Genomic DNA, 25,465 nt, shown 5'->3' on the forward strand with positions numbered 1-25,465 from the left:
GTATCTGTTTTTTAATTATGCAAGGCAATAATTCCATAGGCAAATTTCCCACTTGTAGAATCGCAATTCATATGATTCACAAAAGATTAGTGTCCAGAATGCCTCACAAGGAAAATGGACAACGTTCGCTCAAAAGGAATAATAGAGCAGAAAACCTGAAGGGCAATACACATATGGGAGATGCTGCCCCTAGCTAGCCAAAGCAGGGAAGTGCAGTTTAAAACAGCACAAGACAGTCCAGAGCTGTCAGGCTGTCAACACTCTGTAATTCTGATAGCACTGAGCATTGTGGACAGCGTGAAAGGGAACTCACACTGCTGGTGGGGAAACACAAACCATTATCAACACTTGAGGAACAATCTGACCACATGCAGAAAAGATGAAGGTGGGCATCTTTTATGATGCAGCAATACCCCTCCTACCTATCTCCCCTAGAAAACTCCCAAATACACCCAAATACATACCAGGAGACATTTTAACACTGGTTGGCATATTAATTAAAATAACAAAACATTGGGAGCAACATAAATTCCTTTCAGAGGAGAATGGATAAGTAAACTGGAGTATATTCATACAGTAGAATGGTATATAGCAATTAAATCCAAGCATGTTAGTGTATCATTATAGTAAATCTCAAAATGGTAATGCTTTGTGAAAAACAGTGAACAGAAAAAGAATGTGCCAAACATGGTACTGTTTGTGTAAAGTTAAATGCAGAGAATACTTCTGTTTATCAAGAAACATGCATATGTGGTAAATATGGCAGAAGCCCAACAACACTGGAGTAGGTAGCCTATCCCTTCTCCAGGGGATCTTCCCTATCCAGGAATCGAACTGGGGTCTCCTGCATTGCAGGCAGATGCTTTACCAACTGAGCTATCAGGGAAGCCCCTGCAGAGGGGTGTTGAGAAAAGTATTAAAAGATGCTTGCTCTTGCTCCTTGGAAGAAAAGTTATGACCAACCTAGACAGGATATTAAAAAGCAGAGACTTTACTTTGCTGACAAAGGTCCATCTAGTGAGAGCTATGGTTTTTCCAGTAGTCATGTATGGATGTGAGAGTTGGACCATAAAGAAAGCTGAGCGCCAAAGAACTGATGATTTTGAACTGTGGTGTTGGAGAAGACTCTTGAGAGTCCCTTGGACTGCAAGATCAAACCAGTCAGTCCTAAAGGAAATAAATCCTGAATGTTCAATGGGAGGACTGATGCTGAGGATGAAGCTCCAATCCTTTGGCCACCTGATATGAAGAACTGACTCATTTGAAAAGACCCTGATGCTGGGAAAGATTGAGGGCAGGAGGAAAAGGGGACAACAGAGGATGAGATGGTTGGATGACATCACTGACTTGATGGACATGAGTTTGAGCAAGCTCCAGGATTTGGTGATGGACCATGCCAGGGAAGCCTGGCATGCTGTAGTTCATGGGGTCACAAAGAGTCAGACGTGACTGAGCAACTGAACTGAACTGAACTGAGACAAGTACAGATGATTTTGGGGATTGCCCAGAACGGAGGGGTTTCCTGGGTGTGAGACTTTCAGTGCTACAGTTGGGAAAGTCCAGGGACAAGTCGGTCACCTCAGGCAGAAGAGTAGGTTGGCCTTCAACTCTAATATTTTATCACTCTAATAAAGTATGCAATTTATTAAAAATTACAAATCTGAAATGTGTTATAAATTATTAACATGTAATAAGTGTATATAGTGAGTATGTAGGTTTTTTATGTTAGTATCTGTAATTCTTTTATTTTATTTTATTTTAATTTTATTTTATTTTTAAACTTTACATAACTGTATTAGTTTTGCCAAATATCAAAATGAATCCGCCACAGGTATACATGTGTTCCCCATCCTGAACCCTCCTCCCTCCTCCCTCCCCATTCCATCCCTCTGGGTCGTCCCAGTGCACCAGCCCCAAGCATCCAGTATCGTGCATCGAACCTGGACTGGCAACTCGTTTTATACATGATATTTTACATGTTTCAATGCCATTCTCCCAAATCTTCCCACCCTCTCCCTCTCCCACAGAGTCCAAAAGACTGTTCTATACATCAGTGTCTCTTTTGCTGTCTCGTACACAGGGCTATTATTACCATCTTTCTAAATTCCATATATATGCATTAGTATACTGTATTGGTGTTTTTCTTTCTGGCTTACTTCACTCTGTATAATAGGCTCCAGTTTCATCCACCTCATTAGAACTGATTCAAATGTATTCTTTTTAATGGCTGAATAATACTCCATTGTGTATATGTACCACAGCTTTCTTATCCATTCATCTGCTGATGGACATCTAGGTTGCTTCCATGTCCTGGCTATTATAAACAGTGCTGCGATGAACATTGGGGTACACGTGTCTCTTTCCCTTCTGGTTTCCTCAGTGTGTATGCCCAGCAGTGGGATTGCTGGATCATAAGGCAGGTCTATTTCCAGTTTTTTAAGGAATCTCCACACTGTTCTCCATAGTGGCTGTACTAGTTTGCTTTCCCACCAACAGTGTAAGAGGGTTCCCTTTTCTCCACACCCTCTCCAGCATTTATTACTTGTAGACTTTTGAATCGCAGCCATTCTGACTGGTGTGAAATGGTATGAGGCCACCATCACCCTAATACCAAAACCTGACAAAGATCCCACAAAAAAAAAAAAACTACAGGCCAATATCACTGATGAACATAGATGCAAAAATCCTTAACAAAATTCTAGCAATCAGAATCCAACAGCACATTAAAAAGATCATACACCATGACCAAGTGGGCTTTATCCCAGGGATGCAAGGATTCTTCAATATCCACAAATCAATCAATGTAATACACCACATTAACAAATTGAAAAATAAAAGCCATATGATTATCTCAATAGATGCAGAGAAAGCCTTTGACAAAATTCAACATCCATTTATGATAAAAACTCTCCAGAAAGCAGGAATAGAAGGAACATACCTCAACATAATAAAAGCTATATATGACAAACCCACAGCAAACATTATCCTCAATGGTGAAAAATTGAAAGCATTTCCTCTAAAGTCAGGAACTAGACAAGGGTGCCCACTTTCACCATTACTATTCAACATAGTTTTGGAAGTTTTGGCCACAGCAATCAGAACAGAAAAAGAAATAAAAGGAATCCAAATTGGAAAAGAAGAAGTAAAGCTCTCACTGTTTGCAGATGACATGATCCTCTACATAGAAAACCCTAAAGACTCCACCAGAAAATTACTAGAACTAATCAATGACTATAGTAAAGTTGCAGGATATAAAATCAACACCCAGAAATCCCTTGCATTCCTATACACTAATAATGAGAAAACAGAAAGAGAAATTAAGGAAACAATTCCATTCACCATTGCAACGGAAAGAATAAAATACTTAGGAATATATCTACCTAAAGAAACTAATTCTTTTATTTTTAAAAATCTTTATGATTAAAAGAAGGAAAGCAAGGACAAAGTTTGATGAGAACAGTAAGAGATTGCCTGTGCTTAGTTGTTCAGTCGTGTCCAACTCTTTGCAATCCCATGGACTAGCACACCAGGCTCCTCTGTCCATGGGGATTCTCCAGAATCCTGGAAGAAAACTGAGGGGGTTGCCATGCCCTCCTCCAGAGGATCATCCCAACCCAGAAATCAAACCCAGTCTCCCACATTGCAGGTAGATTCTTTACCACCTGAGCCACCAGGGAAGCCCAAGAATTCTGGAGTGAGTAGCTGCCTGCAATTTCAAGACCAATTCCATGGTGTGGGTTTTCCAACACCACAAGCAGTTAACTCAGTTCTGACACTGTGGACCTTGGGACAGGATCAGATCCACAGGTTAAGTGTCCAGTCCTACATGACTGTTCCCCCATTCCCCAGTTTTAGCCACCAATTGCAAGTCCAGGTTGTCACCTAAGGTTCTGAACTGTAGATTAGAGGTTCCAATGACCCTTGGATTTGATTAATTTTCTGGAGTACTCACAGAACTCAGAGAAACAGTTTACTTACTGGAATTAAACAATGTAACTCAGAAATGGGCTTCCCAGGTGGCTTAGTAGTAAAGAATCTGCTGCAATGCAGGAGACTGGTTCAATCCCTGTGTTAGGAAGATCCCTTGGAGAAGGAAATGGCAACCCAACCCTCTCCAGTATTCTTGCCTGGAAAATCTCATGGGCAGAGGAGCCTGGGGGGCTATAGTTCATGGAGTTGCAAAGAGTCGAACATGACAACGCAACTGAACACACACAACACAACTCAGGAGCAGTCAGATGAAAGAGCTACATAGGACAAGGTGCAGAGAAAGGGACAGAAGCTTCCATACCCTCTTCAGGTGTGTTCTTCTCCCCAAATCTTCAACCCATGTAGCTCTCCAAACCCTATCCTTTTGGGGTTTTATAAAGGCTTCATTAGACAGACATGATTGATTAAATCACTGACCATAGATGATTGAACTCAACCTCCAGCTCCTCTCCTCTCCCTGGAGAAAGAGAACAGCAAACCAACCCATGAAAATTCAGGAATACACTGCATTTCTCCCCTTTTACATTCCATTAGCCTCCTGAAAAGCATTCTACATCTATTTCAGGTTCCCTAAAAGTGTTCTTCATCCCTTCAAAACTCCTTCACTACCAGAATTGATATGTCCTTCATCAACCTGAACTCACCTTCCATGGTGGTGGGACAGTGAATACCTTAATTTTCTTTTATGTTCTTTTTCTGTTTTATATTATGTAAAAGATAGGATTTGTGATATCTCAGTTCATCCTGAATTGAATATATTGCCATAACAAAGCAGTTTATGTGAGGATGCATCTTTATTTTTTCATCCATGGGAATGTGCTGAAAACAAATCACAGCTGGTCATATATTCCAAGTAGGGGCCACTTTCACTAGATAGAAATCAAAGTTGTATTTTATAAGAGAAAGAGTGTTTTGTGGTGGGAGAAATTACTAGAGTGAAAGGAACTATCATTTATTTAATGCAATCTCTGTCCCAGACGCTTAAAATATATTAGTTTATTAATATTCAGAATAGCCCTCATGGCCTGGGTTCCTGTCTATACAGATGAAGGCGTTGAGACTCAGAGTTAAGTAATTTATCTAATTTCACACAGCTAGCTGGCATTTAAAACTACCTGTGAGAGCATTTAAGTCTTTAATCCATTTTGAGTTTATTTTTGTGTATGATGTTAGGAAGTGTTCTAGTTTCATTCTTTTACATGTAGTTGTCCAGTTTTCACAGCATGACTTGTTGAAGAGTCTCTCTTTTCTTCATTGTATATTCTTGCCTCCTCTAAGTTCCTATAGGTGTATGTTTATCATTGGACTGTCTATCTTGTTCCATTGGTCTATATTTATGTTTTTGTACCAGTACCATCTTGTCTTGATGACTGTAGCTTTGTAGTATAGTCTGAAGTCAGGAAGGTTGATTCCTCCAGCTCCAATGATATATTAATATGTATATATGGAATCTAGAAAAATGGTACTGATGAACCTATTTGAAGGGAAGGAATGGAGAAGAAAATGTAGAGAACAGACTTGGGGATACAGTAGGGGAAAGAGAGGGTGCAATGAATGTATACACTATCATGTGCAAAATAGATAGCTGATGGGAAGCCGCTGCGTAATGCAGGGAACCCAACCTGGCACTCTGTGATGACCTAGAGGGGTGAAATGGGGACAGGGAAAGGAGGCTCAAGAGGGAGGGCATTTGTACATATAAATATGACTGATTCACAAATCCCTTATGATTATGTAGTGGAAGTGACAAATAGATTAAGGGATTAGATCTGATAGAGTGCCTGAAGAACTATGGACAGAGGTTCATGACATTCTACAGGAGGCACTTACGGAGACCATTCTCAAGAAAAAGAAATGCGAAAAGACAAAATGATTGTCTAAGGAGGCCTTACAAATAGCTAAGTAAAGAAGAGAAGCTAAAAGCAAAAGAGAAAAGGAAAGATATACCCATCTGAATGCACAGTTCCAAAGAATAGCAAGGAGAGCTAAGAATGCCTTCCTCAGATCAATGCAAAGAAATAGAGGAAAACAATAGAATGGGAAAGACTAGAGATCTCTTCAAGAAAATTAGAGATACCAAGGGAAAATTTCATGCAAGTATGACCACAATAAAGGACAGAAATGGTATGGACCTAAAAGAGGTGGCAAGAATGCACAGAAGAACTATACAATAAAGATCTTCATGACCCAGATAACCACAATGGTGTGATCACTCACCTAGAGGCAGACATCCTGGAATGTGAAGTCAAGTGGGCCTTAGGAAGCATCACTGTGAACAAAGCTAGTGGAGGTGATAGAATTCCAGATGAGCTATTTCAAGTAATAAAAGATGCTGTTGAAGTGCTGCACTCAATATGCCAGCAAATTTGGAAAACTCAGCAGTGGCCACAGGACTGGGAAAGGTCAGTTTTCATTCCAACCCCAAAGAAAGGCAATGCTAAAGAATGTTCAAACTACCACACAATTGACTCATCTCACACGCTAGCAAAGTAATGCTCAAAATTCTCCAAGCTGGGCTTCAAAAGTATGTGAACTGAGAACTTCCTGATGTTCAAACTGGATTTAGAAAAGGCAGAGAAACCAGAGATCAAATTGCCAACATCCATTGGATCAGAAAAAGCAAGAGAGTTCCAGAAAAACATCTATTTCTGCTTTATTGACTATGCCAAAGCCTTTGACTTTGGGGATCACAACAGACTGGAAAATTTCTTAAAGAGATTGGAATACCAGACCACCTGACCTTCCTCCTGAGAAATCTGTGTGCAGGTCAAGAAGCAACAGTTAGAACCGGACATGGAACAATGCACTGGTTCCAAATTGGGAAAGGAGCACTTCAAGGCTGTATATTGTCACCCTGCCTATTTAACTTATATGCAGAGTATATCATGCAAAATGCCAGGCTGGATGAAGCACAAGCTGGAATCAAAATTGCCAGGAGAAATATCAATAACCTCAGATACACAGATGAGACCACCTTCATGGCAGAAAGGGAAGAGAAACTGAAGAGCTTCTTGATGAAGGTGAAAGAGGAGAGTGAAAAAGCTGGCTTAAAACTCAACATTCAAAAAAACGAAGATCATGGCATCTGGTCCCATCACTTCATGGCAAACAGATGGGGAAACAATGGATACAGTGAGAGACTTTATTTCCTTGGGCTCCAAAACCACTGCAGATGGTGACTGCAGCCATGAAATTAACAGATGCTTGCTCCTTGGAAGAAAAGCTATGACAAACCTCGATAGCATATTAAAAAGCAGAGACATTATTTTACAGACAAAGGTCCATCTAGTTAAAGCTATGGTTTTTCCAGTAGTCATGTATGGATGTGAGAGTTGGACCATAAAGAAAGCTGAGCACTGAAAAATTGATGTTTTTGAACTGTCGTGTTGGAGAAGACTCTTGAAAGTCCCTTGGACTGCAAAGACATCAAGCCAATCAAAGCTGAAGGAAATCAATCCTGAATATTCATTGGAAGGACTGATGCTGAAGCTGAAACTGCAATACTTTTGCCACCTGATGTGAAGAACTGACTTGTTGGAAAACACCCTGATGCTGGGAAAGATTGAAGGCGGGAGGAGAAGGGGACAACAGAGGATGAGATGGTTGGACAGCATCACCGACTCGATGGAAATGAGTTTGAGTAAGCTCCCGGAGTTGATGATGGACAGGGAGGCCTGGCATGCTGCAGTCCATGGGGTCGCAAAGAGTCAGACACAACTGAGTGACTGAACTGAACTGATGGAAGAAACCATCACAGCATTGTAAAGCAATTTTCCTCCAAATAAAAATATATAAAAAGAACTACCTGTACCTGACATTTTTCAACTACTTCCCATTGGTTGGTGCAGAACTGAGGATTTCAAGATGGAATAAATGAAAATTACTCATTACTATGAGATCTAATGAAAATCTAAATATCATATTTTGGTGGGAGTCTTTTCCTATCCTCAATCTGGATTAAATTCCCTCCAATATGCTGCCATAATTGTATCCTTTCTTTACCTTGCTATTATTTATCACTGCATTCAAGTTCCTAAATGAACTGTTTGCTCTTCCACACTCTAGACTCCAAAAGGACAGGAAGTTGGCCAATCAACCACTGAAGGTACAGGGCCTGACCAACTAATGATCTGGAGTGGATCATTGTGGACACAAGTTATCCTCCACTGAAGCATGAAAAAGCTGATATTATGTGAATTCTAAATAAATATTTTTAGATAAATATTTTCTTAGAAGAATCAGATCATAATTCAAATATGTTATTGATTTCATAGAATTTCTTTCATGGAGAACAAATCAGCTATCAGTACAAAATAAAAGGAGTGATTCTAGGAAGTTGGCCATTACCCTTATCACACTGTTTATGATAAATTATAATCAGATGATAGGAATTAGAACTCAAAAGCCAATTTGATTAGAGTGATTTAACTTCTTGTCATGTTTCATTGTTCAGTCGCTCAGTCGTGTCCACCTCTGTGACCCCATGAGCCACAGCACGCCAGGCCTCCCTGTTCATCACCAACTCCCGGAGTTTACCCAAACCCATGTCCATCGAGTCGGTGATGCCATCCAACCATCTCATCCTCTGTCATCCCCTTCTTCTGCCCTCAATCTTTCCCGGCATCAGGGTCTTTTCAAATGAGTCAGTTCTTCGCATCAGGTGGCCAAAGTATTGGAGTTTCAGCTTTAACATCAATCCTTCCAATGAACACCCAGGACTGATCTCCTTTAGGATGCACTGGATGGATCTCCTTGCAGTCCAAAGGACTCTCAAGAGTGTTCTCCAACACCACAGTTCAAAAGCATCAATTCTTCAGCACTCGGCTTTCTTTATAGTCCGGTTCTCACATCCATACATGACCACTGGGTTTCATTGTAGAGCACATATTTTAATGTGCTCTATCAATGCTCAGTGCTTCGATGGAAAAAATTGAAAAATGACTCCACTGCAAAATGTCTGGAACCCAAAGGTAGAAGGTGCTTTGCTCTAAATGCTGACTCAAGCATATAATAGGAGGTCTAGCTTTGGTCCTACCTACCTCCCGTCCAGATCTGCTTTGGCACAATTCACGTATTTGAATGTGTTCTATCTATCCATGAGACAGTATGATCTGTCAGTCTGTGACTTTAAAGGCAACAGGCTCCTGTACAACTCTTCACTTGCATAATTGTTGGAGACAGAATGTTTAATGATAAAATTGAGGAGGCAAGAATTATGCATACACAGTGATTTTTATTCCCTTATATTGGAAGAATTCCGGCGGGCAGCTGCTGGCCTGAGCACACTATCTTTCAGCTGTCTCTCCATTGCCAAATGTTAGGATGAACACACCCATAACTAATGAAAATTTCAGAGGCAGATGATAACCTCATAAAGTGTAATAGGATTCCAGCAGAAAGTGCCATGGGTGAAAGCCTTGGGAATTTAACCCCCAGTAACTCAGGGATAAATAGAATTTGTAGTTTAGATATTCATTCTTAAGGAAAGAGAAAAAAGAAAGTCTTACAGTAACAAGAAAAATGCTTTTCTATCTATGCCTTTGCACAAATCTGACTGAAATAGAGAAAAACATGACAAATTACTTCAAACATACTCAGTAGGAATTCATACTGTCAAAAAGGTAAACAGACTATCTTTTTGTGCTTCATTTTGCAAAAAAATAAGTGCTACCATGGTTGCAAAGGACCAACCATACATGTGATACAACACTTTTCCTTTAAAAACACCAGGAACAATACAAGGTCAACTTCCAACATATTGCATGTAGGGAAATATTTGAATTTATATTATCAAATACATGGTGAGGACTCTTCTTTCCAGTTTCAATCTCAAGCTGTACCCAGCCTATATTAAGTAAATTGACTTTCTTGCCCTCTGTCAGGTGAAATTAAACAGGAAACAACTCTCCATGATTCTGTTATTAATTAATAGTAGTTTTAAAAATAAGGGGTGTAGAAGAACAGCTGAGAAAGTTTGGATTCACCAAATTGGGTTTGAGCTCCTCTTCTTTCATGCTGTGTAAATTTTATTCTTCTAATATCATTGAACCTCTGTTAATTTGTAAAGAGGGAATAATAGTAACAACTTGCCTATCTCGCAGAATTAGATGGAAGGATATATTTGCACATAAAAGTACTTAGAAGAGCTTTGAATTATGCTCCTGTCATTAATGAAAACACTGCTTTGAAAACATTGGGTGTGTGGGGAAAAAGGGAGAAGACGGGAAACAAAATGACTTCTCCAAGGTCATTCAGTAAGCTCGTGGCTGAGTTGCAGAGGGACCCTTCACGTGTGAGGCCATCTTCCTGGTCCTCTCGGCTAAAATATGGGCATCTCTCCTCAGGAGAGCTTTCTCAGCTTCGAGTGAAATAAACAGCCTTCTTAATCAAATGTGATTGCAGTCTGATAACTGCAAAGGCAGCTAATTAAGTACTCTCTCCTGCTGCCCAGCAGTTGCTGTAAGCAACAGACAGCCCCAAAGTCATGTGCGTTAAGTAGCGAATATGCCATGTTACCCCAGGCTGACCTGAGAATTAGAGAAGCTGACCCAAAACAGGGTAATCAGGTTTAAATAAAAATATATAAATCAGGTTTATGAAAATACCATATATGTAATGTCAAAATCAGAGGGCAATGATTTTGCTCTACAAAAGGATTCGTTACAGAGTTCCAGTTAATTTCCTTTGCATAATTTACTTTATTGGGGTGAGTGAAAAGTGTTAGTCGCTCAGTCCTGTCCAACTCTTTGCGACCCCATGGACTGTAGCCCACCCCACTCCTTTGCCCATGGGATTTCTCAGGTAAGACTACGAGAGTGGGTAGCCATTTCCTTATCCAGGGGATCTTCCTGACCCAGGGATCGAACCTGAGTCTCCTGCATTGCAGGCAGATTCTTTATTATCTGAACCACCAGGGAAGCCCCATTTTATTCATAACTTTTCAGGAATATATATAGCACATGTGACTGTCTCATCTCTATTGTTGTTGTTCAGTCTAAGTCACGTTCAACTCTGCAATCCCATGCACTGCAGCACGCCAAGATTCCCTGTCCTTCACTGTCTCCCTGAGTTTGCTCAAACTATGTCCATTGAGTCAGTGATGCCACCCAACCATCTCATCCTCTGTCATCCTCGTCTCTTTCCCTCAATCTTTCTCAACATCAGGGTCTTTTCCCATCATCTCTATTGATAACATGTCAATAATTAATGCACAAAACAGTATCCTAACTGACAGCCATTTCAGTGGACTGGTCACAGTAGTCTCTAGATTTGAGAATGCCTTTTCATGTAAAATGGAGAAGGAAATGGCAACCTACTCCAGTAATCTTGCCTGGGAAATTTCATAGACAGAGGAGCCTGGGGGGCTACAGTCCATAGTGTCACAAAGAGTCGGATATGACTGAGCAACTAACAACAATATCTCATGCAAAAATTTACACTTGCCCTGATTAGACATTTTTTTTAATTGTTAATCAGTAATTCTGTCAATATGTCAGTGCTTATAAAATATATAAGAATGAAAAGGGCAATAACTTATCTCTGATGGTATTGTACATAACCTACATTTTGTAACAATTGCCAGACTGAAAGTATTTTCAGTGCTAGCAAATAAATGCCAGATGGCATGCTGAATACAAAGTCATTGATCATAGCAAGGATCAGCTGAGGTCTATCAGTTCTAAAATGAGTTTCCTTTTATTCAGCTTGTTGGCTTTAAACAACTTAAGCTTATTATACATTTGCTCTGTGTTCATGGTAAAATTGTTTTTGTCTCATTACCTTTCACTGGGAACAATGGTTCCAGTTCTGGTCCACACAGAGAGCACACTCCACTCTCTGCCTCCCACTGAATGCAGCTCTAGAACTTGGATATAATGTAGGGAAAAGGTATTTCAGGTAGATGAAGAACCATAGCATATGAAGATTAAGGAACAAAACCAAAATTCAAAGTGATAGCAAACTAGCTATGAGTTTACCAGGTTGTTCCCCCACCCCGCTCTGGCTTCCCTGGTGGCTCAGCAGTAAAGAATCCACCTGCCAATGCAGGGGGACACAGGTTTGTCCCCTGGGTCAGGAAGATCCCCTGGAGAAGGAAATGGTAACCCACTCCAATATTCTTGCTTGGGAAATCCCATAGACAGAGGGGCCTGGAGGGCTACAGTCTATGGGGTTGCAGAGTCGGACACGACTGAACAACTAAAGAACAGCAACAAACATAGCCCAGAGTACATAAGTAGGCTTCAAGACATGGACAGAGAGAGATACAAGGAATCTCTCTGGTTCTAGCAAAAGAAGCTAGGTCTCTTTATGGTCACAGACGGTGGTGGAAGTCTCCCAGTGTTTTTCTTTGTTCTCTTGAGCGGTTTCTAAGTGATCTTCTGGTTGCTGGAGCAATGGCAGGAACAGGACCTGACAGGAGCCTACCAGTCTAAGCATAGAAGGCTTCCTTCCTGATCAGAACGATGTAATACCAGGAGGGCAGGGTGAATCCCCATTGCTTTTTTTTTTCTTTCCCTTCCTACTGTTCAACCCTGGAAATGAGCCCATTTGTGTAAGTATGCAAAAAAGCAGAGTAAATACAGTCCATCTTTCTGACCAGAAGACCACAAAATATGGCCCCAGGGAACCAGAGAAGAACTCACAGACATGACCCCTAAAGTTGCTTGTGAACCCCTGGGCTCATCTCAGATTGCACATGAATGGAGCGGATCCTAAACAGTACACCACTGACCTGAAGAATGGAATACAGGATATACAGCTGCCCAAGACCTAGATTGACAGTTGAGGGGTGTACACATGGAACAGGTCCAGACATGCCCACAGAGGCTTTGGAAATGAAATTCGCATTGAAACCGCAGCCCACAGAAGGCATAAAAGTCAAAAGGAGAGATTAAAAATGTTGATATTTGGTTTTTATAAGTAGCAATAAAAAAAACTAATTTTCTTTGTTGAAACTAACCTCCAAGGGAAGAATAACAATATGTGTACATTGATTTACATGGATGGTTAAGTGAAATTATTTACATTTTATTTTTCTTCATTTTTCATTATGAGTCATGTCAGTGAATTACAGACAATAGCTTGGAAGCTTATATTTACTCTATTCTAATTTTAAACCAATCTGGAACTTGACAGTCCATGGCATTTTTATGTGTAAACACCTCAACTAGGAAAAGAGATCTTTAAGGAAATGGCCCACACAAATGGCACCAAAAAGCCACTGCAGTGATGGTAGGAATACTGATTTAACTTGCAGGAAGGAGAGTGTGCCCTGTAGGTGACAGAGAATAAAGACAAAGTTAGGAGCAACAGAAAATTTGTAGATAATTAAATATTGTGATCAAACTTACTAAAATAATTAATCTCAACTTAGATTTATTAAGACAAATATATTGTCTCTTAAAATGTGGAAAAGAATTTGGAAAGGGAAAGGAATGTAATATTAAACTTGAGACCCTTTCATCACTAGCAGGCTTTTCCAACTATGCTTATACATTTTTAAAAATTCATTGAGGTTTTCAAAAGAATGATCCTGGCTTTTTTCTTCTAATCTAAATATTTATGAGAAGGGAGAGCTTAGTCAGAATGCAAGACCCCAAAATTCGCTCCTTTCTGGGTGCAGACAGGAAGTCGTTCACAAGGGAAAAGAGCTTACCCTGAAACGGTTAATCCAAAGCCAGTAAAATCTGTTCTGCTTTTCAGATTATGTTAAGACAGCTAACCGCCCAGGTGTTTCAATTAATCGATGATCTGATTTAAAGATCTGCCAAATCTTGTAGTTTTTTTTTTCTTCCTGTACTGCATCATTTGTTTCAAATACCGCTTTTAAGCCTACATTAGCATACAAGAAACAAAAGCATATTTATTCATTTCTTAAATCACATTCAAACTTTTAAATATCTTGCGATTATAAGTATCAGACATTAGTTATGTTTGATTACTGGAAAGTAGAGATTTCACAGCATTTAAATTACTTTAAATTAGGGGTTTCCAAACTTTATACGCATTATAATCACCCAGGAGTGCTTGCCAAAAATCCATTTTCTCAGAATATAATCTATAAATTCGGGTACAGTTGGTCCAAATAGGGGCAGTAAACATATTTTTTTAACCACCTCCCACTAGGAAATTCTAGAACAAATGGCCCACGGACCACACTAGTCTAAATAAACCATGCCCCAAAAAATTTTTCCTTTTTGAACTCTTATTATTCTATTTTTGCGTGTGCTAAGTTGCTTCAGTCATGTCCAACACTATGCAACCCTATGGACTGTAGCCCGCCAGGCTCCTCTGTCCATGAGATTCTCCAGGCAAGAATACTGGAGTGGGTTGCCATGACCTCCTCCAGGGAATTTTTCTGACCCACGGATCAAACCCACCTCTGCTATGTCTCCTGCATTGGCAGGCGGGTTCTTTACTGCTAGTGCCACCTGGAAAGCCTCACCTATTATCCTGTTTAGTAATCAAATTAAGAGGTATAACTGTAATTTCATAAGCTATAAATTTTTCATACATACATAGACATATAAAGGGTGATTTCATGTGACTGTGGTGAATATATTTAGGAGTCTTAAAGTCCTATAAAATTTATGTTTGATCAAAGTAATTGAATATGGGGGGAGATCAATGAGTTCTCAGTGAGCCATGGATGGTCAAATTTACAAAGCTTTTAGCATAACCAAAAATAGAGTGGTAAAAGGATGAGACCATTAGAATCTGCCCCATAAGTGGCTACAGAAAATAAATTAGTTAATACTTAGGAACCATTTTAGAACAATAGCTGGTGCTCAGTAGTTACTGCATGTGTGCATGCAAGCTCAGTCACTAAATTGCGTCTGACTCTTTGCGACCCTATGTAACCCATCAGGCTCCCCTGGCCATGGGATTTTCCAGGTAAGAACACTGGAATGGGTTGCCATGCCCTCCTCCAGGGGATCTTCTCCACCCAGGGATTAAACTGGCATCTCCTGCTAGGCGGGCAGTTTCTTTTCCACTGAGCCAAAGTGAAGCCCCAGTAGTTATCGGCTACCATCTACTCTTCTCCAGTGTGTGCTTCCATCACATCAGTTATCTCATATGTGATAGGCAAATCAGGCATGGTATTAATGCAACAGGGAAGCTCTGTTGGTTGACACATGATTTTTCCATTGGCAGAGGTAGTCCAAAAAAAGTCAGAATAGAATTACAGTCTTCAGCCGGAAAGGATAAGACCCTTAGTTTAGATGCTGCACAGGCTGGATCCTTTCTTGTGCTATTTTAAGAAAAATAAAAATGAGCGCTCACACTTGAGGCTCCTTAACCCCCAAAATTGCACCCTCAGCCTTACTCAGCTTTTGACACCTGCAGGTTACCCTACCGTCTGCCTTGTCTCCACACTGGGAAGTGGCATTTCCACTAGATTGTATTTGTGCCTTTTTAATATCCTCTGAGGCAGCCTCAGGCCACAATGAGCTTCCTCCTGGAGCTGAACAAGTTATTTCCTGAGTACTCATCCATAATCGTTGCTGGACTACTCTACACACAGTAGAATCTATTGTGATGTTAATGAAGCTTTCTCCTCTGGACTCTTATCTTGCAGGGCCCCTACATTGTATCTAAGAGGTGCACTCACATGGTCCTGCTTTTTTGTAACACAAAGTATGATATTTTGACTGCCTCTTTTAAAACCACAATCTCTTTCCCCTTCAGTTTCTTCACCATCAGGGACTTTGGAATAGCTGTACCATTTGGGGATTCTAGATTGGAGAAATGGAACTGAGGATGCGTTTAGTCTAAGTTAGTGTATATTTTAGGTGATTCCTAGTCATGTCCATGTGTAGCTAAATTAATGCAAGCCAATGTCTTTCTCTCACTTATTTCTCTAAGCAGAATACCCTCTAGGTCCATCCATGTTGTTGCAAATGGCAACATTCATTTTTATGGCTGAGTAATATTCCAGGATTTATAGTAGAGAAATTTTGTTATTTAACATGTTCTGGGACATTTAATCTGTCCTGAAATGATTTTTGTGTTTAAACTATTCTTTATGCTATTTTTAAAGTGTAGTTTATTCTCTAAGTATTCAAACTCAAGAGCATTCACATCTCTGTAAAGTAAAAAAATATAGATAGAATTTTGTGTTTTAATTATAAATGTATCCTTTAAATTTATTTAAATAATGTTAAACAATTTTAATAAAATTATCTTTCTGATATTATCATTAATTAGTGTGTCCTAAGCATCACCAGAGTAACTCAAAATGTCTACTCACCAAAACTGTCATTAGAGAAGGACCACGGGCTTCCCTGGTGGCTCAGATGGTAAAGAATCCGCCTGCAATGTGGGGAACCTGGGTTCAATCCCTGGCTTGAGAAGATTCCCTGGAGAAGGGAACGGCTTTCCAGTATTCTGGCCTGGAGAATTCCATGGACAGAGGAGCCTGGCAGGCTACAGGCCAGGGAATCCCAAAGAGTCAGACATGGCTGAGCAACTTTCACTTTGATGAGTTTATAAAATTTAGTTTTGTAAGTCAGGAAAGAGATTTATAAACATGGCATTCTTATGATAGACATTTTGCTAATAAATCCTAAATAAGTCTTGATTTATAAATTCTTTTATTGCCGTTAGGATTCAAGTGACTGATTTATGAGTCAGTATGCTAAAATCTACTGTTTGATCAGGCACAAATCTTATTTCTGTTTTGACATGTAATTCATAAATCCTGGTCAGTGTAGGTTTTTAGTTTTCTAAGTGCTCTGCCATTTACCAGTGGGTCTTGTAAGTATGTATTTTTGGATGTCAATTAATGATTGATAATTTGTACATAACTCACTTAAAAACTGCAGCTAAGGAGAACTTTGTTTGAACTCTAGCGGGTGCATTGGTAGACGTGAGCGCTACACTTATTGGTGATTTCAAACTTTAAGAACAGTAAAAAGTTTTCCTCTGGTTTCCTGGACTAAAAGCAGCCTCTGAAGGAGGAATCACTCTTTTCTCAATTTGAAGCAACATCAAGTGTATAAAAAGTATACTCCCTGGCCAGATCAAGAGGGCATCTCCCAAGCTGGTTCTGTGAACATCAGGAACTTTCAAACATGATACAGGTACCTCTGCTGGCCGGGAGACTATACCAGCTGTGGGAGAACAAAAGCAGTGGACGGCAGCTTGACTAGCTGGGGCCAGTGGCAAGAGGAGACTTGAGTGGGTGTGCTTTCATCAAGAAAGAGCAGAGGGAACAGAAATAGTTCAGAAGTCGAGCAAAGGGAACTTAATGTGGCTCTTAAGACACCCTGGTTGGGGGTGGGGTCTTCCCTGGTGGCCCAGTGGTAAAGAATCCACCTGCCAATGCAGGGGACATAGGTTCAATCCCTGGCCGGGGAAGACCCCCCCCCCACCATACCCTCTGCAACTAATCCAGTGCGCCATAGCTATTGTGGCTGTGTGCTAGAGCCCCGGGAACCCCGGGAACCGCAACCACGTGCTCTACAGCCTGCACTCCGCAACAAGAGACGTCACCGCAATGGGAAGCCCACGTACCACAGGGAAGGGTAGCCCCCGCTCCCCGCAGGTGGAGAAAGCCTGTGCCCAGCAACGAAGACCCAGTGCAACCAAATACATACATAAGTAAATAATTAAAAAAAAAAAAAAAAAGGAAAAAGACATCCTGGGAACCAACGAATGAGCTGGTTATAAATCTAATGCAGAGTGAAGCAAGTCAGAAAGAGAAAAACAAATATCACGTATTAACACATACATGTGGAATCTGAAAAAATGCCGTGGACCACGATCTTATTTAGAATGCAGAAACAGAGACACGGACTTAGAGAAACAAATGTATGGATACCAAGGTGGAAAGGGGTTGATAATGGGATGAATGGGGAGCCTAGGGTTGACATATATACACTACTGATACTGTACATAAAATAGGTTTCAAATAGATAACTAGTGAGAAGTGACTGTATAGCACAGGGAACTCTATTCAGTGCTCTGTGGTGACCTAAATGGGAAGGCAATCCAAAAAAAGAGAATATATGTATCTGTATAGTTGATTCACTTTGCTGTACAGTAGAAACTAACACAACATTGTAAAGCAACTCTACTCCAATAAAAGTTTTAAAAATATATACTAATGCTTCTCTTTTTAATAAAAGTTTAATCTGTCTTGAAAAAAAGAAGAGTAAAATATTGTAATTGCAATGATTATTGACGGTTGCTGCCAGCTTGGGACTGGGTACATCAAAACCCACTAGCTGTCTTCTAATATTCAATCTGTCTTTTGCTATAAAAATAAAAATTATTATTTAATTTTCATGGAGCACCATGTCTGCCCAAGATAAACGCTACTTTTGGCAGCCTTCCTTGCAGCTGTGTGACCACGTGACTAACACAGCTCATGGTGTGTGAGCACAGGCTAGAAGCATGACCTCAGTACATATGCTCTGGCTGCGATGCATAAGTAGCTTAGTTCCAGAGGGGGAAGGAAGGAGTGTGACCTTTGACATGAGGGTACCATCCTTTGATCTCTGATCAACTTATACCATGACAGATAGATGAGGGAGAAAACAACTTCTCATATTTAAGATGTCAGTTTAAATCTCTGTTATAGCAGACAAACGTTCTTTCATTTTTCAACACATTTTATTAAATGTGTTCCTTGGCAGGAACTCTGCTAGTTGCTGTGGAAACAGAGGTAAACGTGATTCAGTTCTTGCCTTTGTTAAATGCATTCTTAAGTAGTCATTTGTTTCTTAACGCTTGAATACATAAGAATTGTTTTTAATTTTGTTTTCTGTTTGCAGCTAGTATATAAATATAATTGGTATTGTGTATAAATCCTTGTGCAATCTTGCTAATTCACTTAGTACTCCTATTAATTATTTCATAAATTAGTTAGGATTTTCTGGGTAAAACAACGTCATCTTCTAATAGAGTTATACTTCTTCCTTTCTGATCTGTGTGTCTTTTATTTCTTTTTCTTACTTTATTTCCCTGTAAATATTGAATATGAGTAATTAAAGTAGACATTTTTGCTTCATTCTGGAACTTAGGAGTAAAAATATTCCATTAAGTTATCATAAACATGATTTTTTTGGTTGACACTCTTTGTCAGAATGAGAAAGTTCTGCACTGTTCCTAATCATTGGGGATTGAATTTCATCAAACACCTTTTTTTTAAACATCTATTAAAATGATCATATGTTTAATTCTCTTGTAACATGAATTATATTGACTGATTTTCCAATTTTATGCTACCCTTGAAGTCCTGGAAGAATTCATATTTAGTAAATGATGTTTTAATTTCTAAAATATATTTCTGAATTTAATTTGGTAAGATTTTATTATGGATTTTTACATTTATGTTTGTGAGTGATCTTGGTCTATAATTTTACTTCCTTGTAGATGTTTTCAATTTTGTTCTCAGTTACACTAACTTCATACAACAGCCAATGAAGTGCTCTTTTTCCCTCTCTTTTCTGAAAGAAAATGTGAAATTGATTTATTTCTTCCTTAAATGCTGGTTGGAATTCATCAATGAAGTTTTCTGGGTTTGGAGTCCTTTTGAGGGAAATATTTTTGATAATGACTTTAATTTTAAATAGGTATGAAACTATTTAGATTTTCTATTCCCACTTCTATATTTTTCAAAAAAATTTTTCATTCCACTATGTCTTCAAACTTAATTTTACCAAGTTTGCAACATTCCCTTATTATTCTTTAATATCTTAGGATCTATAGTGATAAATCCTCTTTTATTCGCAATATTGCTAATTTGTATTCTTGTTCATTCATCCTCTCTTTCTTTTTTAATGTTTACCTTATCTAGAGGTTTCTTGATTTTATAAATAGTTTCAAAGAAGCAACTTTGGGCTTTGTTGATGTTATCTATTGTTTGTTTTCTAAGTCACTGATACCTATCTGTTCTTTGTTATTTCCTCCTATTTATTTTATATTTGTACTATTCTTCTTTTCCTCTTCTTAAAATAGGAGCTTAGATCATTTAATGTCAGATCTTCTCTAATATAATCATTTAAAGGTGTAAGTTTTCCTGTAAGCCGTGTGTATAGTTACATCCCGCAAATACTGCTATGAACTTTTATAATCATTGATGTGAAAATCTGTTCTGATTTCCTTTATGATTCCTTTTTTGATTCATCATTTCATTTATTTAGAAGTATGTTTCTTAAATTTCAACTATTTGGAGTTTTACTCAGTATCTTATTATTGATTTCTAATTTAGTTCTGTTTTGGTAGAAGAACATGCTCCAGAATATTTCAAATTTTGGACTGTAATGAGATTTGTGTTTGGCCTAACATATGGCCTGTTTGGTGAATATATGGGTGCACTTGAAAAGAATGTGCCTTCTCTGTTCCTTAGATGTAGTGTTCGATATATGTCAGGTGGACGAGGTGGTTGACAGTGTTGTTCAGATGGTCTTAATCCTGACTTTATATGTAGTTGCTGTATTAATTGCCAAGAGAGGTTGTTAAAATTCCAACCATAACTGTGGATTTGTTACTTCATCTCTTTAATTCTACCAATTTTTGTCTCACGGATTTTGAAACTCTTTTTGTTCCTAAGTATGAACACATTTGTGAATGTTAAGTCTTCCTGTTGAATTAATCTTTAACATTATGGAAATACTTATGTATTTTCTTTACAGCCTTTCAGTGAGTCTTTGAATTCAAAATGAATCTACCTGAATTTTTGTATTTAAAGTATCTCCCATGTAGACAGCATATATTTCGTGCCCTTTAAGCTCTTCTAACCGTCCCTGCCTTTTTATTGGAGTGTTTACTCTCCATTTGACTTTAAGTATTGATGTAGTTGAATTTAGGTTTATCAGCTTTCTCTTTGTTTTCTATTTGTCCATCATTTTTGTCTGTGTTCCTCTATCCTCTTCTCCTTCATTTTGAATTAATTGAAATTATTTTTAGAATTTGATTTATTGTTATCTCTTTTTATTATAATTTTAATGGTGTTCTAAAGATTACAATGTACATATTTGATTTTCAGTCTGCTGGGAGTTAATGTCATTAAATATAATAACTTTGCAATCTTTTAGGGTTTTTTTTTTTAATTGGAATCTTACAGGTTTTTTACTGTCTATAATTTGTGCTATAGATTTCATGTTTGTTACATAAGATGCAATGCATGCATCATTTCACTTTAAAAGATCATAAATAGTTTTGCTGTTGCTGCATCGCTTCAGTCGTGTCCAACTCTGTGCGACCCCACGGACTGCAGCCTACCAGGCTTCTCCGTCCATGGGATTCTCCAGGCAAGAAAACTGGAGTGGGTTGCCATTTCCTTCTCCAATGCATGAAAGTGGAAAGTGAAAGTGAAGTCACTCAGTCATGTCTGACTCTTAGCAACCCCATGGACTGCAGCCTACCAGGCTCTTCCATCCATGGGATTTTCCAGGCAAGAGTACTGGAGTGGGTTGCCATTGTCTTCTCCCCATAAATAGTTTAGAGAAGTTAAAATCTGAATTTTTACCTGGAATCATTTCCCTTTGACTTAATGAACTTCCTTTAGCTTTTCTTTTAAGGAAGGTCTGCTGGAGAATTATCTTTGTTTTATTCATTTGAAAATGCCTTTATTCCACCTTTATCCCTCAAAGTTATTTTTGCTACAGAGAGAATTCTGGGTTGACAATTTGTTTTCATTTGGCACTTTAAAGATGCTATATCATTGTATTCTGGCCTCCAAACTTTCTGCTGAGATGTCACCGGTAACTTGTATTTTGTTTCTGTGTATATAGTGTGCTTTTCTCCTCTGGATGCTTTTAAGATTGTTTTTCACATTTCCAAGGTGGATTTTTTTTTTCTAGTTATACTATGTAGAATTCCCTGAATTTTTTTAATCTGTAAAATTTTGCCCATTCTCTCTTCAGATGTTGGGTTTACTCAGTTCTGGCTCTCATTTTCTAAAACTCTGTCTATATTTGACCTTTTGATATAGCCTTGCAGATCACTGAGAATCTATTTTTTCCCCTGACTTTCTTTTTCTCTATTCCCCACACTGTATAGTTTCGACTGAGTTATCTTCAAGTCAATGACTTTTCTTCTACTTGCAATACGCTATTAAGCTCATCCAGTGAATTTTTTGTTTTGGATATTGTAGTTTTCTGTTTGTTTGTTTCTAGAATTTCTATTTGGTTCTTTTTTTTTTATAAAAAAATTTCTCTCTGCTGAGATTTTCTGTTTATTCATTCATTACAAATATATTTTCCTTTGTATCCTCCTTGGTCATAGTTAACATTAAAACCCTTGTTAGCTGATTCTACCATCTGGGTCATCTGAGGATTAATGTCTTTAATTGTCTTTCTTCTTGACTTATGTATCTAGTAATCTGAGATGTATCTGGAACATTGTGAAAAATCATGGTGGAAATTGGATTCTGTTATTCCCTTGTGCTGATTTTTGTTTGTTTGTTTTGTTTATTTGTTTTATCAGATAGTTAACATGGCAAGACTTAGGTCTCAGTCTTTGTCCCCAGTGCACTGGGTAGCTGCTATCATCTCTGCTCAGTTCTTTTAGCTGTGGCTGGACTGCTGTTAGTTTGAACCATGCGTGTGTGATTCAGATACGATCCTGAGATTTTCTCACAATTTATGTGCAAAATTTAATGTCTTTGTTACCCGCATAGTTTCTCCTTTCCCTGATTTCTCCCTCACTTTCCATCTACTTTTATAGTACTAAATTCTGTCTTCTGGTTCTTCAAATCAGTACACTACAAGGGTTTCTATCTAAAAATTAGCTCGTTTGCTTAATCTGATTGGGGCATGCCCTTGAACAAAAGGTCTTATCCTCAGGAAACACCCAACCCCATTTCCTTCTTGCAAGTTTTGACTGTCTTCCAACTTATGCCTGTGTTTAGTTTCTCTCTAATGACTTCAGGAAGTTGCTTTTTGTATTCTGTTAAGCATTCATAGCTGTTATCTGTGGTAAGGTTGGACCCATAGGAAATACTCCAGTTGACCGTTCTACTGGAAGTAGAAACTCTCCACTCTGGTTGTTGACTTTGAGGAGCTCATATTCTAGTGTCTTAAGCAGAAAGGCTAAGAGCATCTGGAGAGAGTCTAAGAAAATGTCTTTAAAGAAATGATTTTCTTAAAACACGGAGGAGATATCTTCTTAAAGTGGCTTTGCATATCAACCTTGTTTTCTCACTTACTTTTATATTAAATCAGAAAGAAGGAGATACGCTCTTATGAGAGGAGAAAAAAAAAAGATGTGGATCCCAGACATAATAAAATGCTATTTATGAATGCATCAAAAATTCTGATAATACAGCATTGAATGCAAATGTCTATTTCCTCCTGAAACCTCACAAAGCAATGACAGTAAAGAAATTAAGAAGGAAAAAAAAAAAAAAACCTCACAAGGACAAAAAGAAGACAGCAGACAACAAAGTAACATTTTTGAAATCTGGGGAATTGTCTAACTACTGATAACTGCTTATACTAGAGAAAGCAATGACCTGAATCTGTTGAGGCAGAAAGCCAAAAGCCAGTCATTTCCACACAAAACTACAGAAATCCTCAGGGATTGGAAACAACTAGTGCTTGAAAGGCAGGTGTGCAAAAAAGAGAGAGAGACACAAAACTGGGGAGTGGACTGAATATCTTTAAAAGAGAAGGTTGATCCCCATATCCCCTCTCCACCCCTGCTTCAACAGGAGAAAACTTGGGGTCAGTTTTTGGAGAGGTTTCATCTGCAGCCTCTGGGTTTGGAGATAGCCAGTATAGTTGAGATTGGAGGATGAGTTACTGTGCTGAAACAGAAGGATTATGGGAAAATCTTCCCACTGCAAAGAGATTTGTTCTTCACCTGGCTCCTGAAAAGCATACTACCAGGTCTGCATACTTGAGGTTAGAGATTCTTCTTCAAAAAAAAAAAAGTGATACCAAAATAAAAACCTCCTGTAAGAATTTTTAACCAGAGGGTCTATGAACATGAATGACAACAGTAATTTATTTTTGGTTTCCCCAACCTCTGAGAGTTAGCATTTCTGTCATTTCTGAGTGTGGCCAAGAAACCCTTGGAGTATTAGCAGTACCTGTGACTTCATCACAAACAGGAACCACAGTTATTTTCTTATCACATAATTCACTGCATATATCTTGAAAGAGTATTTACACCCATCATTATTTCAACAGTTATTAGACATAACTCTAAAGCTTTTTGCATGATGCATTAATAAAGAAGCACATAGTACTATATCAAGTACATGCCATTCTATCTGATGAACTCTCCCTAGACCTCTTCCTGTACTCCTCCCTTAACTAATTAACTGTGTTCACCCATCCCAATTCTCTCCAACATCACTTCCCAAATCCAGATACCATGTAAGGTCCCCAAGCTTTATGCTCCTACACATTGTATTTTTGCCTCACAATATTTACAATGAACCTGAGCTTACGGTTACTTTTTTTTTCTTTTTTGTAATTTTGCCACGCTGGGTGTTAGTTGCAGCATGTGGGATCTTCATTGCACCCTGTGGGATCTTTGGTTGCATCATGTGGAATCTAGTTCCCTACCCAGGAATCGAACCCAGGCCCCCCCGCCTTGGGAGTGCAGAGTCTTAACCATTAGACCCTCAGGGAAGTCCCTGCTCTTACAAATTCTTGGCTCTTTTGCTTGACTTCATGAGTGCAGTGTCTCTGTCTGGGTCTAGCACATAATAGGTGCTCAGCAGAATGAGAAAGCACATTTAAGTAGCATCCAGAAATCTGGGAATAAGTCTGTAGAATACAGAAATTATGTGGTGTGGGGAAAATGCAGAAATAAAGATCAAGGCGCTGATGAAAATAGAACCAGTTCAAGGCCTGCAATTTAGTGGTGCCCTGGTGACATCAAGAAGAAGATCCATTTCCATTCTGGTGTCTCAGGGCTGCTAGTGTTATAAAAATAGTGGCAAAAAATCAAAGGGAAAAAGTTATCATTTTCTTTCTACCTAAGTATTGAATTTTAAAAGCAAAGCTTGAGGCCCTTTCTAGTCACATTAGAGTGACTCCTGCCATGCTTTTCTGAAATGAAAATCTCTGAAGTATGGAGAAAATGGTGCTTAAAATGTACTAAGGTGACTTACACTTCCCAAAAAAAGTCTTAAGTTCCTGTCATACCCAATTTCGAAATGTTATAATTTGACATTACCTCCTTTTGATAATGTACATAATTTCTTAATTCACAAAGACTATACATATACCCATTTGTTAAAAGCATAATAGCCAAGCAGGGCTTAACACCCACAGTGCTTTCAAGAATATATCACTTCTGCCTTTTTCTTCATGTTTCTCTGGTAACTGAAGTCTTGTGTGGCAAAGGAGATATACCAACCCACCAGTGGTCTATTGGATAAGCAAGTTACAAACAAGCCCCTCAGTGAAGGTGCCTCAGAGTTCACTCAACTCTTGAGCCTGATGGAGAAACTGAGGCAGCCCTTGGAGGGCAGGATCTGAGAGTGACTACTGACTCACCATGGCAGCACATG

General features: G+C 38.8%; 1 protein-coding gene across 5 annotated transcripts in view; it reads left to right on the forward strand.

The window, feature by feature from the left end:
* Nucleotides 1-25,465, forward strand: part of CYYR1 (cysteine and tyrosine rich 1) — a 200,272-nt gene that overhangs the window by 22,120 nt on the left and 152,687 nt on the right. The window lies entirely within an intron of this gene.

This window comes from Bubalus kerabau, chromosome 2 (genome assembly GCF_029407905.1).
Source record: "Bubalus kerabau isolate K-KA32 ecotype Philippines breed swamp buffalo chromosome 2, PCC_UOA_SB_1v2, whole genome shotgun sequence".
NCBI lineage: Eukaryota > Metazoa > Chordata > Mammalia > Artiodactyla > Bovidae > Bubalus > Bubalus kerabau.